This window comes from Passer domesticus, chromosome 2 (assembly GCF_036417665.1).
Source record: "Passer domesticus isolate bPasDom1 chromosome 2, bPasDom1.hap1, whole genome shotgun sequence".
In the NCBI taxonomy this organism is placed as follows: Eukaryota; Metazoa; Chordata; class Aves; order Passeriformes; family Passeridae; genus Passer; species Passer domesticus.
Window position 1 is genome coordinate 91645862 of NC_087475.1, and position 17075 is coordinate 91662936.

Below are 17075 nucleotides of genomic sequence, written 5' to 3' on the forward strand. Positions count from 1 at the left end.
CTAGACCTAGTGGGAAAGCATTTTGCTGAGATGCAGAAGGCAAGAAACGCAGAATACGGAGACGCGGAGCTGTCCCAAGTGCCGCTGCCAGGCGTCTTTCCGCAGAAGGAGCGCCCCGGAGAGCACCGCAACCGGCACCGTCATCTCTGCGCAAAGAGCCAAAATATTTTCAAACCCGCCAAAACTAATCCAAAAATATTTTCAAACCCGCCAAAATAGAAAACCAGACAGAAGTCATCAATACATTCGAAAAAACCTGACAAAACATGAGAAAGCCCACCAAAGCTAATCCAAACACACCAAAAACTGGGCTAAACAGAATCAAAACAAATCAAAACAAATCTAAACCTTCTAAAAACCCGCCAAAATATTTCAAAACCCGTCAAAACTAATCAAAACCTTCCGAATACCCGCCAAAACATTCCAAATACCCGCCAAAAGATTTTAAAACCCGCCAAAAAGAATCCAAACATTCCAAAACCTGCCAACACAATAAAAACAACTCAAGAGAATACAAAACATTCTAAAACCCAACCAAGACATTCCGAAAACCCGCCAAAACATCATAAAAACAAATCAAAACCAACCAAAATATTCCAAAAACCCGCCAAAATGATTTAGACCCACAAAACTCATCAAAACATTCTGAAAAGATGCCAAAACATTAGAAAACCAGCCTGAACTGATCAAAACATTCAAAAAACTTGGCAAATCATCATAACAACAAATCAAAACCAACCAAAAAATTCCTAAAACCTGACAAAATAGTTTAGAACCTGCCAAACCTGATCAAAACATTCTTAAAAGATGCCAAAATACTAGAAAACCAGTCAGAAGTGATCGAAACTTTCAATAACTTGCCAAAACATAATCAAAACAAATGAAAGCAAACCAAAACATTCCAAATACCCGCCAAAAGATTTTAAAACCCGCCAAAAGGAATCCAAACATTCCAAAACCTGCCAAGACAATCAAAACAACACAAGAGTAAACAAAACATTCTGAAACACCACCAAAACATTCCGAAAACCTGCCAAAACATCATAAAAACAATTCAAAACCAACCAAAAAATAAGCGGAACACGGCAACATATTGGCAAGCAAGAGACGGAGAACGTGACACCTTCTAGGAGGCCAAGAAGGAAGCCGCACAACACCTGCACTGTGTCTGCAACTTTCAAACTGCTAGAAGCTAGTGGCTTGCCACTGGCCTGCCTCTTCAATTGCCATTAGCATTCCAATGGAAGCTATTCTTGGACAACTTTGCTCTGCTTGCTGCTAGTTCTGCCCCAGCCTACCATAGAGAACCTTGCTCTTGCCTTGAGGCTCTGAGATGCCAAGAACTTGTCAACTTCAAAGGGCGGGCCGGGCTACATCTACTCAGCTGCCACAGTTTCTCCTTGCTAGACCTAGTGGGAAAGCATTTTGCTGAGATGCAGAAGGCAAGAAACGCAGAATACGGAGACGCGGAGCTGTCCCAAGTGCCGCTGCCAGGCGTCTTTCCGCAGAAGGAGCGCCCCGGAGCGCACCGCAACCGGCACCGTCATCTCTGCGCAAAGAGCCAAAATATTTTAAAACCTGCCAAAACTAATCCAAAAATATTTTCAAACCAGCCAAAATAGGAAACCAGACAGAAGTCATCAATACATTCGATAAAACCGGACAAAACATGATCAAGCCCACCAAAGCTAATCCAAACACACCAAAAACTGGGCTAAACAGAATCAAAACAAATCAAAACAAATCGAAAACTTCTAAAAACCCGCCAAAATATTTCAAAACCCGTCAAAACTAATCAAAACCTTCCGAATACCCGCCAAAACATTCCAAATACCCGCCAAAAGATTTTAAAACCCGCCAAAAGCAATCCAAACATTCCAAAACTGCCAACACAATAAAAACAACTCAAGAGAATACAAAACATTCTAAAACCCAACCAAAACATTCCGAAAACCCACCAAAACATCATAAAAACAAATCAAAACCAACCAAAACATTCTGAAAACCCGCCAAAATGATTTAGACCCGCAAAACTCATCAAAACATTCTGAAAAGATGCCAAAACATTAGAAAACCAGCCTGAACTGATCAAAACATTCAAAAAACTTGGCAAAACATCATAAAAACAAATCAAAACCAACCGAAACATTCCAAAAACCAGCCAAAATATTCCGAAATCCGGCCAAAACACCATAAAAACAAATCAAAACCAACCGAAACATTCCAAAAACCCGACCAAATAGTTTAGAACCCGCCAAAACTGATCAAAACATTCTGAAAAGATGCCAAAATACTATCAAACCAGTAAGAAGTGATCGAAACATTCAATAACTTGCCAAAACATAATCAAAACAAATGAAAACAAACCAAAATATTCCAAATACCCGCCAAAATATTTCAAAACCCGCCAAAAGGAATCCAAACAATCCAAAACCTGCCAAGACAATATAAACAACACAAGAGAAAACAAAACATTCTAAAACACCACCAAAACATTCCGAAAACCCGCCAAAACATCATCAAAACAAATCAAAACCAACCAAAAAATAAGCGGAACAAGGCAACATATTGGCAAGCAAGAGACGGAGAACGCGGCACCTTCTAGGAAGCCAAGAAGGAAGCCGCACAACACCTGCACTGTGTCTGCAACTTTCAAACTGCTAGAAGCTAGTGGCTTGCCACTGGCCTGCCTCTTCAATTGCCATTAGCATTCCAATGGAAGCTATTCTTGGACAACTTTGCTCTGCTTGCTGCTAGTTCTGCCCCAGCCTACCATAGAGAACCTTGCTCTTGCCTTGAGGCTCTGAGATGCCAAGAACTTGTCAACTTCAAAGGGCGGGCCGGGCTACATCTACTCAGCTGCCACAGTTTCTCCTTGCTAGACCTAGTGGGAAAGCATTTTGCTGAGATGCAGAAGGCAAGAAACGCAGAATACGGAGACGCGGAGCTGTCCCAAGTGCCGCTGCCAGGCGTCTTTCCGCAGAAGGAGCGCCCCGGAGCGCACCGCAACCGGCACCGTCATCTCTGCGCAAAGAGCCAAAATATTTTAAAACCTGCCAAAACTAATCCAAAAATATTTTCAAACCAGCCAAAATAGGAAACCAGACAGAAGTCATCAATACATTCGAAAAAACCTGACAAAACATGATCAAGCCCACCAAAGCTAATCCAAACACACCAAAAACTGGGCTAAACAGAATCAAAACAAATCAAAACAAATCGAAACCTTCTAAAAACCCGCCAAAATATTTCAAAACCCGTCAAAACTAATCAAAACCTTCCGAATACCTGCCAAAACATTCCAAATACCCGCCAAAAGATTTTAAAACCCGCCAAAAAGAATCCAAACATTCCAAAACCTGCCAACACAATAAAAACAACTCAAGAGAATACAAAACATTCTAAAACCCAACCAAGACATTCCGAAAACCCGCCAAAACATCATAAAAACAAATCAAAACCAACCAAAATATTCCAAAAACCCGCCAAAATGATTTAGACCCACAAAACTCATCAAAACATTCTGAAAAGATGCCAAAACATTAGAAAACCAGCCTGAACTGATCAAAACATTCAAAAAACTTGGCAAATCATCATAAAAACAAATCAAAACCAACCAAAAAATTCCTAAAACCTGACAAAATAGTTTAGAACCTGCCAAACCTGATCAAAACATTCTGAAAAGATGCCAAAATACTAGAAAACCAGTCAGAAGTGATCGAAACATTCAATAACTTGCCAAAACATAATCAAAACAAATGAAAGCAAACCAAAACATTCCAAATACCCGCCAAAAGATTTTAAAACCCGCCAAAAGGAATGCAAACATTCCAAAACCTGCCAAGACAATCAAAACAACACAAGAGTAAACAAAACATTCTGAAACACCACCAAAACATTCCGAAAACCTGCCAAAACATCATAAAAACAATTCAAAACCAACCAAAAAATAAGCGGAACACGGCAACATATTGGCAAGCAAGAGACGGAGAACGTGACACCTTCTAGGAGGCCAAGAAGGAAGCCGCACAACACCTGCACTGTGTCTGCAACTTTCAAACTGCTGGAAGCTAGTGGCTTGCCACTGGCCTGCCTCTTCAATTGCCATTAGCATTCCAATGGAAGCTATTCTTGGACAACTTTGCTCTGCTTGCTGCTAGTTCTGCCCCAGCCTACCATAGAGAACCTTGCTCTTTCCTTGAGGCTCTGAGATGCCAAGAACTTGTCAACTTCAAAGGGCGGGCCGGGCTACATCTACTCAGCTGCCACAGTTTCTCCTTGCTAGACCTAGTGGGAAAGCATTTTGCTGAGATGCAGAAGGCAAGAAACGCAGAATACGGAGACGCGGAGCTGTCCCAAGTGCCGCTGCCAGGCGTCTTTCCGCAGAAGGAGCGCCCCGGAGAGCACCGCAACCGGCACCGTCATCTCTGCGCAAAGAGCCAAAATATTTTCAAACCCGCCAAAACTAATCCAAAAATATTTTCAAACCCGCCAAAATAGAAAACCAGACAGAAGTCATCAATACATTCGAAAAAACCTGACAAAACATGAGAAAGCCCACCAAAGCTAATCCAAACACACCAAAAACTGGGCTAAACAGAATCAAAACAAATCAAAACAAATCTAAACCTTCTAAAAACCCGCCAAAATATTTCAAAACCCGTCAAAACTAATCAAAACCTTCCGAATACCCGCCAAAACATTCCAAATACCCGCCAAAAGATTTTAAAACCCGCCAAAAAGAATCCAAACATTCCAAAACCTGCCAACACAATAAAAACAACTCAAGAGAATACAAAACATTCTAAAACCCAACCAAGACATTCCGAAAACCCGCCAAAACATCATAAAAACAAATCAAAACCAACCAAAATATTCCAAAAACCCGCCAAAATGATTTAGACCCACAAAACTCATCAAAACATTCTGAAAAGATGCCAAAACATTAGAAAACCAGCCTGAACTGATCAAAACATTCAAAAAACTTGGCAAATCATCATAACAACAAATCAAAACCAACCAAAAAATTCCTAAAACCTGACAAAATAGTTTAGAACCTGCCAAACCTGATCAAAACATTCTTAAAAGATGCCAAAATACTAGAAAACCAGTCAGAAGTGATCGAAACTTTCAATAACTTGCCAAAACATAATCAAAACAAATGAAAGCAAACCAAAACATTCCAAATACCCGCCAAAAGATTTTAAAACCCGCCAAAAGGAATCCAAACATTCCAAAACCTGCCAAGACAATCAAAACAACACAAGAGTAAACAAAACATTCTGAAACACCACCAAAACATTCCGAAAACCTGCCAAAACATCATAAAAACAATTCAAAACCAACCAAAAAATAAGCGGAACACGGCAACATATTGGCAAGCAAGAGACGGAGAACGTGACACCTTCTAGGAGGCCAAGAAGGAAGCCGCACAACACCTGCACTGTGTCTGCAACTTTCAAACTGCTAGAAGCTAGTGGCTTGCCACTGGCTTGCCTCTTCAATTGCCATTAGCATTCCAATGGAAGCTATTCTTGGACAACTTTGCTCTGCTTGCTGCTAGTTCTGCCCCAGCCTACCATAGAGAACCTTGCTCTTCCCTTGAGGCTCTGAGATGCCAAGAACTTGTCAACTTCAAAGGGCGGGCCGGGCTACATCTACTCAGCTGCCACAGTTTCTCCTTGCTAGACCTAGTGGGAAAGCATTTTGCTGAGATGCAGAAGGCAAGAAACGCAGAATACGGAGACGCGGAGCTGTCCCAAGTGCCGCTGCCAGGCGTCTTTCCGCAGAAGGAGCGCCCCGGAGCGCACCGCAACCGGCACCGTCATCTCTGCGCAAAGAGCCAAAATATTTTAAAACCTGCCAAAACTAATCCAAAAATATTTTCAAACCAGCCAAAATAGGAAACCAGACAGAAGTCATCAATACATTCGATAAAACCGGACAAAACATGATCAAGCCCACCAAAGCTAATCCAAACACACCAAAAACTGGGCTAAACAGAATCAAAACAAATCAAAACAAATCGAAAACTTCTAAAAACCCGCCAAAATATTTCAAAACCCGTCAAAACTAATCAAAACCTTCCGAATACCCGCCAAAGCATTCCAAATACCCGCCAAAAGATTTTCAAACCCGCCAAAAGCAATCCAAACATTCCAAAACTGCCAACACAATAAAAACAACTCAAGAGAATACAAAACATTCTAAAACCCAACCAAAACATTCCGAAAACCCACCAAAACATCATAAAAACAAATCAAAACCAACCAAAATATTCCAAAAACCCGCCAAAATGATTTAGACCCGCAAAACTCATCAAAACATTATGAAAAGATGCCAAAACATTAGAAAACCAGCCTGAACTGATCAAAACATTCAAAAAACTTGGCAAAACATCATAAAAACAAATCAAAACCAACCGAAACATTCCAAAAACCAGCCAAAATATTCCGAAATCCGGCCAAAACACCATAAAAACAAATCAAAACCAACCAAAACATTGCAAAAACCCAACAAAATAGTTTAGAACCCGCCAAAACTGATCAAAACATTCTGAAAAGATGCCAAAATACTAGAAAACCAGTAAGAAGTGATCGAAGCATTCAATAACTTGCCAAAACATAATCAAAACAAATGAAAGCAAACCAAAACATTCCAAATACCCGCCAAAATATTTTAAAACCCGCCAAAAGGAATCCAAACAATCCAAAACCTGCCAAGACAATATAAACAACACAAGAGAAAACAAAACATTCTAAAACACCACCAAAACATTCCGAAAACCCGCCAAAACATCATCAAAACAAATCAAAACCAACCAAAAAATAAGAGGAACACGGCAACATATTGGCAAGCAAGAGACGGAGAACGCGGCACCTTCTAGGAGGCCAAGAAGGAAGCCGCACAACACCTGCACTGTGTCTGCAACTTTCAAACTGCTGGAAGCTAGTGGCTTGCCACTGGCCTGCCTCTTCAATTGCCATTAGCATTCCAATGGAAGCTATTCTTGGACAACTTTGCTCTGCTTGCTGCTAGTTCTGCCCCAGCCTACCATAGAGAACCTTGCTCTTTCCTTGAGGCTCTGAGATGCCAAGAACTTGTCAACTTCAAAGGGCGGGCCGGGCTACATCTACTCAGCTGCCACAGTTTCTCCTTGCTAGACCTAGTGGGAAAGCATTTTGCTGAGATGCAGAAGGCAAGAAACGCAGAATACGGAGACGCGGAGCTGTCCCAAGTGCCGCTGCCAGGCGTCTTTCCGCAGAAGGAGCGCCCCGGAGAGCACCGCAACCGGCACCGTCATCTCTGCGCAAAGAGCCAAAATATTTTCAAACCCGCCAAAACTAATCCAAAAATATTTTCAAACCCGCCAAAATAGAAAACCAGACAGAAGTCATCAATACATTCGAAAAAACCTGACAAAACATGAGAAAGCCCACCAAAGCTAATCCAAACACACCAAAAACTGGGCTAAACAGAATCAAAACAAATCAAAACAAATCTAAACCTTCTAAAAACCCGCCAAAATATTTCAAAACCCGTCAAAACTAATCAAAACCTTCCGAATACCCGCCAAAACATTCCAAATACCCGCCAAAAGATTTTAAAACCCGCCAAAAAGAATCCAAACATTCCAAAACCTGCCAACACAATAAAAACAACTCAAGAGAATACAAAACATTCTAAAACCCAACCAAGACATTCCGAAAACCCGCCAAAACATCATAAAAACAAATCAAAACCAACCAAAATATTCCAAAAACCCGCCAAAATGATTTAGACCCACAAAACTCATCAAAACATTCTGAAAAGATGCCAAAACATTAGAAAACCAGCCTGAACTGATCAAAACATTCAAAAAACTTGGCAAATCATCATAACAACAAATCAAAACCAACCAAAAAATTCCTAAAACCTGACAAAATAGTTTAGAACCTGCCAAACCTGATCAAAACATTCTTAAAAGATGCCAAAATACTAGAAAACCAGTCAGAAGTGATCGAAACTTTCAATAACTTGCCAAAACATAATCAAAACAAATGAAAGCAAACCAAAACATTCCAAATACCCGCCAAAAGATTTTAAAACCCGCCAAAAGGAATCCAAACATTCCAAAACCTGCCAAGACAATCAAAACAACACAAGAGTAAACAAAACATTCTGAAACACCACCAAAACATTCCGAAAACCTGCCAAAACATCATAAAAACAATTCAAAACCAACCAAAAAATAAGCGGAACACGGCAACATATTGGCAAGCAAGAGACGGAGAACGTGACACCTTCTAGGAGGCCAAGAAGGAAGCCGCACAACACCTGCACTGTGTCTGCAACTTTCAAACTGCTAGAAGCTAGTGGCTTGCCACTGGCTTGCCTCTTCAATTGCCATTAGCATTCCAATGGAAGCTATTCTTGGACAACTTTGCTCTGCTTGCTGCTAGTTCTGCCCCAGCCTACCATAGAGAACCTTGCTCTTGCCTTGAGGCTCTGAGATGCCAAGAACTTGTCAACTTCAAAGGGCGGGCCGGGCTACATCTACTCAGCTGCCACAGTTTCTCCTTGCTAGACCTAGTGGGAAAGCATTTTGCTGAGATGCAGAAGGCAAGAAACGCAGAATACGGAGACGCGGAGCTGTCCCAAGTGCCGCTGCCAGGCGTCTTTCCGCAGAAGGAGCGCCCCGGAGCGCACCGCAACCGGCACCGTCATCTCTGCGCAAAGAGCCAAAATATTTTAAAACCTGCCAAAACTAATCCAAAAATATTTTCAAACCAGCCAAAATAGGAAACCAGACAGAAGTCATCAATACATTCGATAAAACCGGACAAAACATGATCAAGCCCACCAAAGCTAATCCAAACACACCAAAAACTGGGCTAAACAGAATCAAAACAAATCAAAACAAATCGAAAACTTCTAAAAACCCGCCAAAATATTTCAAAACCCGTCAAAACTAATCAAAACCTTCCGAATACCCGCCAAAACATTCCAAATACCCGCCAAAAGATTTTAAAACCCGCCAAAAGCAATCCAAACATTCCAAAACTGCCAACACAATAAAAACAACTCAAGAGAATACAAAACATTCTAAAACCCAACCAAAACATTCCGAAAACCCACCAAAACATCATAAAAACAAATCAAAACCAACCAAAACATTCTGAAAACCCGCCAAAATGATTTAGACCCGCAAAACTCATCAAAACCTTCTGAAAAGATGCCAAAACATTAGAAAACCAGCCTGAACTGATCAAAACATTCAAAAAACTTGGCAAAACATCATAAAAACAAATCAAAACCAACCGAAACATTCCAAAAACCAGCCAAAATATTCCGAAATCCGGCCAAAACACCATAAAAACAAATCAAAACCAACCGAAACATTCCAAAAACCCGACCAAATAGTTTAGAACCCGCCAAAACTGATCAAAACATTCTGAAAAGATGCCAAAATACTATCAAACCAGTAAGAAGTGATCGAAACATTCAATAACTTGCCAAAACATAATCAAAACAAATGAAAGCAAACCAAAATATTCCAAATACCCGCCAAAATATTTCAAAACCCGCCAAAAGGAATCCAAACAATCCAAAACCTGCCAAGACAATATAAACAACACAAGAGAAAACAAAACATTCTAAAACACCACCAAAACATTCCGAAAACCCGCCAAAACATCATAAAAACAAATCAAAACCAACCAAAAAATAAGCGGAACACGGCAACATATTGGCAAGCAAGAGACGGAGAACGCGGCACCTTCTAGGAAGCCAAGAAGGAAGCCGCACAACACCTGCACTGTGTCTGCAACTTTCAAACTGCTAGAAGCTAGTGGCTTGCCACTGGCCTGCCTCTTCAATTGCCATTAGCATTCCAATGGAAGCTATTCTTGGACAACTTTGCTCTGCTTGCTGCTAGTTCTGCCCCAGCCTACCATAGAGAACCTTGCTCTTGCCTTGAGGCTCTGAGATGCCAAGAACTTGTCAACTTCAAAGGGCGGGCCGGGCTACATCTACTCAGCTGCCACAGTTTCTCCTTGCTAGACCTAGTGGGAAAGCATTTTGCTGAGATGCAGAAGGCAAGAAACGCAGAATACGGAGACGCGGAGCTGTCCCAAGTGCCGCTGCCAGGCGTCTTTCCGCAGAAGGAGCGCCCCGGAGCGCACCGCAACCGGCACCGTCATCTCTGCGCAAAGAGCCAAAATATTTTAAAACCTGCCAAAACTAATCCAAAAATATTTTCAAACCAGCCAAAATAGGAAACCAGACAGAAGTCATCAATACATTCGAAAAAACCTGACAAAACATGATCAAGCCCACCAAAGCTAATCCAAACACACCAAAAACTGGGCTAAACAGAATCAAAACAAATCAAAACAAATCGAAACCTTCTAAAAACCCGCCAAAATATTTCAAAACCCGTCAAAACTAATCAAAACCTTCCGAATACCTGCCAAAACATTCCAAATACCCGCCAAAAGATTTTAAAACCCGCCAAAAAGAATCCAAACATTCCAAAACCTGCCAACACAATAAAAACAACTCAAGAGAATACAAAACATTCTAAAACCCAACCAAGACATTCCGAAAACCCGCCAAAACATCATAAAAACAAATCAAAACCAACCAAAATATTCCAAAAACCCGCCAAAATGATTTAGACCCACAAAACTCATCAAAACATTCTGAAAAGATGCCAAAACATTAGAAAACCAGCCTGAACTGATCAAAACATTCAAAAAACTTGGCAAATCATCATAACAACAAATCAAAACCAACCAAAAAATTCCTAAAAGCTGACAAAATAGTTTAGAACCTGCCAAACCTGATCAAAACATTCTTAAAAGATGCCAAAATACTAGAAAACCAGTCAGAAGTGATCGAAACTTTCAATAACTTGCCAAAACATAATCAAAACAAATGAAAGCAAACCAAAACATTCCAAATACCCGCCAAAAGATTTTAAAACCCGCCAAAAGGAATCCAAACATTCCAAAACCTGCCAAGACAATCAAAACAACACAAGAGTAAACAAAACATTCTGAAACACCAACAAAACATTCCGAAAACCTGCCAAAACATCATAAAAACAATTCAAAACCAACCAAAAAATAAGCGGAACACGGCAACATATTGGCAAGCAAGAGACGGAGAACGTGACACCTTCTAGGAGGCCAAGAAGGAAGCCGCACAACACCTGCACTGTGTCTGCAACTTTCAAACTGCTAGAAGCTAGTGGCTTGCCACTGGCTTGCCTCTTCAATTGCCATTAGCATTCCAATGGAAGCTATTCTTGGACAACTTTGCTCTGCTTGCTGCTAGTTCTGCCCCAGCCTACCATAGAGAACCTTGCTCTTGCCTTGAGGCTCTGAGATGCCAAGAACTTGTCAACTTCAAAGGGCGGGCCGGGCTACATCTACTCAGCTGCCACAGTTTCTCCTTGCTAGACCTAGTGGGAAAGCATTTTGCTGAGATGCAGAAGGCAAGAAACGCAGAATACGGAGACGCGGAGCTGTCCCAAGTGCCGCTGCCAGGCGTCTTTCCGCAGAAGGAGCGCCCCGGAGCGCACCGCAACCGGCACCGTCATCTCTGCGCAAAGAGCCAAAATATTTTAAAACCTGCCAAAACTAATCCAAAAATATTTTCAAACCAGCCAAAATAGGAAACCAGACAGAAGTCATCAATACATTCGATAAAACCGGACAAAACATGATCAAGCCCACCAAAGCTAATCCAAACACACCAAAAACTGGGCTAAACAGAATCAAAACAAATCAAAACAAATCGAAAACTTCTAAAAACCCGCCAAAATATTTCAAAACCCGTCAAAACTAATCAAAACCTTCCGAATACCCGCCAAAACATTCCAAATACCCGCCAAAAGATTTTAAAACCCGCCAAAAGCAATCCAAACATTCCAAAACTGCCAACACAATAAAAACAACTCAAGAGAATACAAAACATTCTAAAACCCAACCAAAACATTCCGAAAACCCACCAAAACATCATAAAAACAAATCAAAACCAACCAAAACATTCTGAAAACCCGCCAAAATGATTTAGACCCGCAAAACTCATCAAAACCTTCTGAAAAGATGCCAAAACATTAGAAAACCAGCCTGAACTGATCAAAACATTCAAAAAACTTGGCAAAACATCATAAAAACAAATCAAAACCAACCGAAACATTCCAAAAACCAGCCAAAATATTCCGAAATCCGGCCAAAACACCATAAAAACAAATCAAAACCAACCGAAACATTCCAAAAACCCGACCAAATAGTTTAGAACCCGCCAAAACTGATCAAAACATTCTGAAAAGATGCCAAAATACTATCAAACCAGTAAGAAGTGATCGAAACATTCAATAACTTGCCAAAACATAATCAAAACAAATGAAAGCAAACCAAAATATTCCAAATACCCGCCAAAAGATTTTAAAACCCGCCAAAAGGAATCCAAACATTCCAAAACCTGCCAAGACAATATAAACAACACAAGAGTAAACAAAACATTCTGAAACACCACCAAAACATTCCGAAAACCTGCCAAAACATCATAAAAACAATTCAAAACCAACCAAAAAATAAGCGGAACACGGCAACATATTGGCAAGCAAGAGACGGAGAACGTGACACCTTCTAGGAGGCCAAGAAGGAAGCCGCACAACACCTGCACTGTGTCTGCAACTTTCAAACTGCTAGAAGCTAGTGGCTTGCCACTGGCTTGCCTCTTCAATTGCCATTAGCATTCCAATGGAAGCTATTCTTGGACAACTTTGCTCTGCTTGCTGCTAGTTCTGCCCCAGCCTACCATAGATAACCTTGCTCTTCCCTTGAGGCTCTGAGATGCCAAGAACTTGTCAACTTCAAAGGGCGGGCCGGGCTACATCTACTCAGCTGCCACAGTTTCTCCTTGCTAGACCTAGTGGGAAAGCATTTTGCTGAGATGCAGAAGGCAAGAAACGCAGAATACGGAGACGCGGAGCTGTCCCAAGTGCCGCTGCCAGGCGTCTTTCCGCAGAAGGAGCGCCCCGGAGCGCACCGCAACCGGCACCGTCATCTCTGCGCAAAGAGCCAAAATATTTTAAAACCTGCCAAAACTAATCCAAAAATATTTTCAAACCAGCCAAAATAGGAAACCAGACAGAAGTCATCAATACATTCGAAAAAACCTGACAAAACATGATCAAGCCCACCAAAGCTAATCCAAACACACCAAAAACTGGGCTAAACAGAATCAAAACAAATCAAAACAAATCCAAACCTTCTAAAAACCCGCCAAAATATTTCAAAACCCGTCAAAACTAATCAAAACCTTCCGAATACCTGCCAAAACATTCCAAATACCCGCCAAAAGATTTTAAAACCCGCCAAAAAGAATCCAAACATTCCAAAACCTGCCAACACAATAAAAACAACTCAAGAGAATACAAAACATTCTAAAACCCAACCAAGACATTCCGAAAACCCGCCAAAACATCATAAAAACAAATCAAAACCAACCAAAATATTCCAAAAACCCGCCAAAATGATTTAGACCCACAAAACTCATCAAAACATTCTGAAAAGATGCCAAAACATTAGAAAACCAGCCTGAACTGATCAAAACATTCAAAAAACTTGGCAAAACATCATAAAAACAAATCAAAACCAACCAAAACATTCCAAAAACCCGACAAAATAGTTTAGAACCTGCCAAACCCGATCAAAACATTCTGAAAAGATGCCAAAATACTATCAAACCAGTAAGAAGTGATCGAAACATTCAATAACTTGCCAAAACATAATCAAAACAAATGAAAGCAAACCAAAACATTCCAAATACCCGCCAAAAGATTTTAAAACCCGCCAAAAGGAATCCAAACATTCCAAAACCTGCCAAGACAATATAAACAACACAAGAGAAAACAAAACATTCTAAAACACCACCAAAACATTCCGAAAACCCGCCAAAACATCATCAAAACAAATCAAAACCAACCAAAAAATAAGCGGAACACGGCAACATATTGGCAAGCAAGAGACGGAGAACGCGGCACCTTCTAGGAGGCCAAGAAGGAAGCCGCACAACACCTGCACTGTGTCTGCAACTTTCAAACTGCTGGAAGCTAGTGGCTTGCCACTGGCCTGCCTCTTCAATTGCCATTAGCATTCCAATGGAAGCTATTCTTGGACAACTTTGCTCTGCTTGCTGCTAGTTCTGCCCCAGCCTACCATAGAGAACCTTGCTCTTTCCTTGAGGCTCTGAGATGCCAAGAACTTGTCAACTTCAAAGGGCGGGCCGGGCTACATCTACTCAGCTGCCACAGTTTCTCCTTGCTAGACCTAGTGGGAAATCATTTTGCTGAGATGCAGAAGGCAAGAAACGCAGAATACGGAGACGCGGAGCTGTCCCAAGTGCCGCTGCCAGGCGTCTTTCCGCAGAAGGAGCGCCCCGGAGAGCACCGCAACCGGCACCGTCATCTCTGCGCAAAGAGCCAAAATATTTTCAAACCCGCCAAAACTAATCCAAAAATATTTTCAAACCCGCCAAAATAGAAAACCAGACAGAAGTCATCAATACATTCGAAAAAACCTGACAAAACATGAGAAAGCCCACCAAAGCTAATCCAAACACACCAAAAACTGGGCTAAACAGAATCAAAACAAATCAAAACAAATCGAAACCTTCTAAAAACCCGCCAAAATATTTCAAAACCCGTCAAAACTAATCAAAACCTTCCGAATACCCGCCAAAACATTCCAAATACCCGCCAAAAGATTTTAAAACCCGCCAAAAAGAATCCAAACATTCCAAAACCTGCCAACACAATAAAAACAACTCAAGAGAATACAAAACATTCTAAAACCCAACCAAGACATTCCGAAAACCCGCCAAAACATCATAAAAACAAATCAAAACCAACCAAAATATTCCAAAATCCCGCCAAAATGATTTAGACCCGCAAAACTCATCAAAACATTCTGAAAAGATGCCAAAACATTAGAAAACCAGCCTGAACTGATCAAAACATTCAAAAAACTTGGCAAATCATCATAACAACAAATCAAAACCAACCAAAAAATTCCTAAAAGCTGACAAAATAGTTTAGAACCAGCCAAAACTGATCAAAACATTCTTAAAAGATGCCAAAATACTAGAAAACCAGTCAGAAGTGATCGAAACTTTCAATAACTTGCCAAAACATAATCAAAACAAATGAAAGCAAACCAAAACATTCCAAATACCCGCCAAAAGATTTTAAAACCCGCCAAAAGGAATCCAAACATTCCAAAACCTGCCAAGACAATCAAAACAACACAAGAGTAAACAAAACATTCTGAAACACCACCAAAACATTCCGAAAACCTGCCAAAACATCATCAAAACAATTCAAAACCAACCAAAAAATAAGCGGAACACGGCAACATATTGGCAAGCAAGAGACGGAGAAGGTGACACCTTCTAGGAGGCCAAGAAGGAAGCCGCACAACACCTGCACTGTGTCTGCAACTTTCAAACTGCTAGAAGCTAGTGGCTTGCCACTGGCTTGCCTCTTCAATTGCCATTAGCATTCCAATGGAAGCTATTCTTGGACAACTTTGCTCTGCTTGCTGCTAGTTCTGCCCCAGCCTACCATAGAGAACCTTGCTCTTCCCTTGAGGCTCTGAGATGCCAAGAACTTGTCAACTTCAAAGGGCGGGCCGGGCTACATCTACTCAGCTGCCACAGTTTCTCCTTGCTAGACCTAGTGGGAAAGCATTTTGCTGAGATGCAGAAGGCAAGAAACGCACAATACGGAGACGCGGAGCTGTCCCAAGTGCCGCTGCCAGGCGTCTTTCCGCAGAAGGAGCGCCCCGGAGCGCACCGCAACCGGCACCGTCATCTCTGCGCAAAGAGCCAAAATATTTTAAAACCTGCCAAAACTAATCCAAAAATATTTTCAAACCAGCCAAAATAGGAAACCAGACAGAAGTCATCAATACATTCGAAAAAACCTGACAAAACATGATCAAGCCCACCAAAGCTAATCCAAACACACCAAAAACTGGGCTAAACAGAATCAAAACAAATCAAAACAAATCGAAACCTTCTAAAAACCCGCCAAAATATTTCAAAACCCGTCAAAACTAATCAAAACCTTCCGAATACCCATTAAAAAACATTCCAAATACCCGCCAAAAGATTTTAAAACCCGCCAAAAAGAATCCAAACATTCCAAAACCTGCCAACACAATAAAAACAACTCAAGAGAATACAAAACATTCTAAAACCCAACCAAGACATTCCGAAAACCCGCCAAAACATCATAAAAACAAATCAAAACCAACCAAAATATTCCAAAAACCCGCCAAAATGATTTAGACCCACAAAACTCATCAAAACATTCTGAAAAGATGCCAAAACATTAGAAAACCAGCCTGAACTGATCAAAACATTCAAAAAACTTGGCAATACATCATAAAAACAAATCAAAACCAACCAAAACATTCCTAAAACCTGACAAAATAGTTTAGAACCTGCCAAACCTAATCAAAACATTCTGAAAAGATGCCAAAATACTAGAAAACCAGTCAGAAGTGATCGAAACTTTCAATAACTTGGCAAAACATCATCAAAACAAATGAAAGCAAACCAAAACATTCCAAACACCCGCCAAAAGATTTTAAAACCCGCCAAAAGGAATCCAAATGTTCCACAACCTGCCAAGACAATCAAAACAACACAAGAGTAAACAAAACATTCTGAAACACCACCAAAACATTCCGAAAACCTGCCAAAACATCATCAAAACAAATCAAAACAAACCAAACAATAGGAGGAACACGGCAACATATTGGCACGCAAGAGACGGAGAAGGTGACACCTTCTAGGAGGCCAAGAAGGAAGCCGCACAACACCTGCACTGTGTCTGCAACTTTCAAACTGCTAGAAGTTAGTGGCTTGCCACTGGCCTGCCTCTTCAATTGCCATTAGCATTCCAATGGAAGCTATTCTTGGACAACTTTGCTCTGCTTGCTGCTAGTTCTGCCCCAGCCTACCACAGAGAACCTTGCTCTTGCCTTGAGGCTCTGAGATGCCAAGAACTTGTCAAC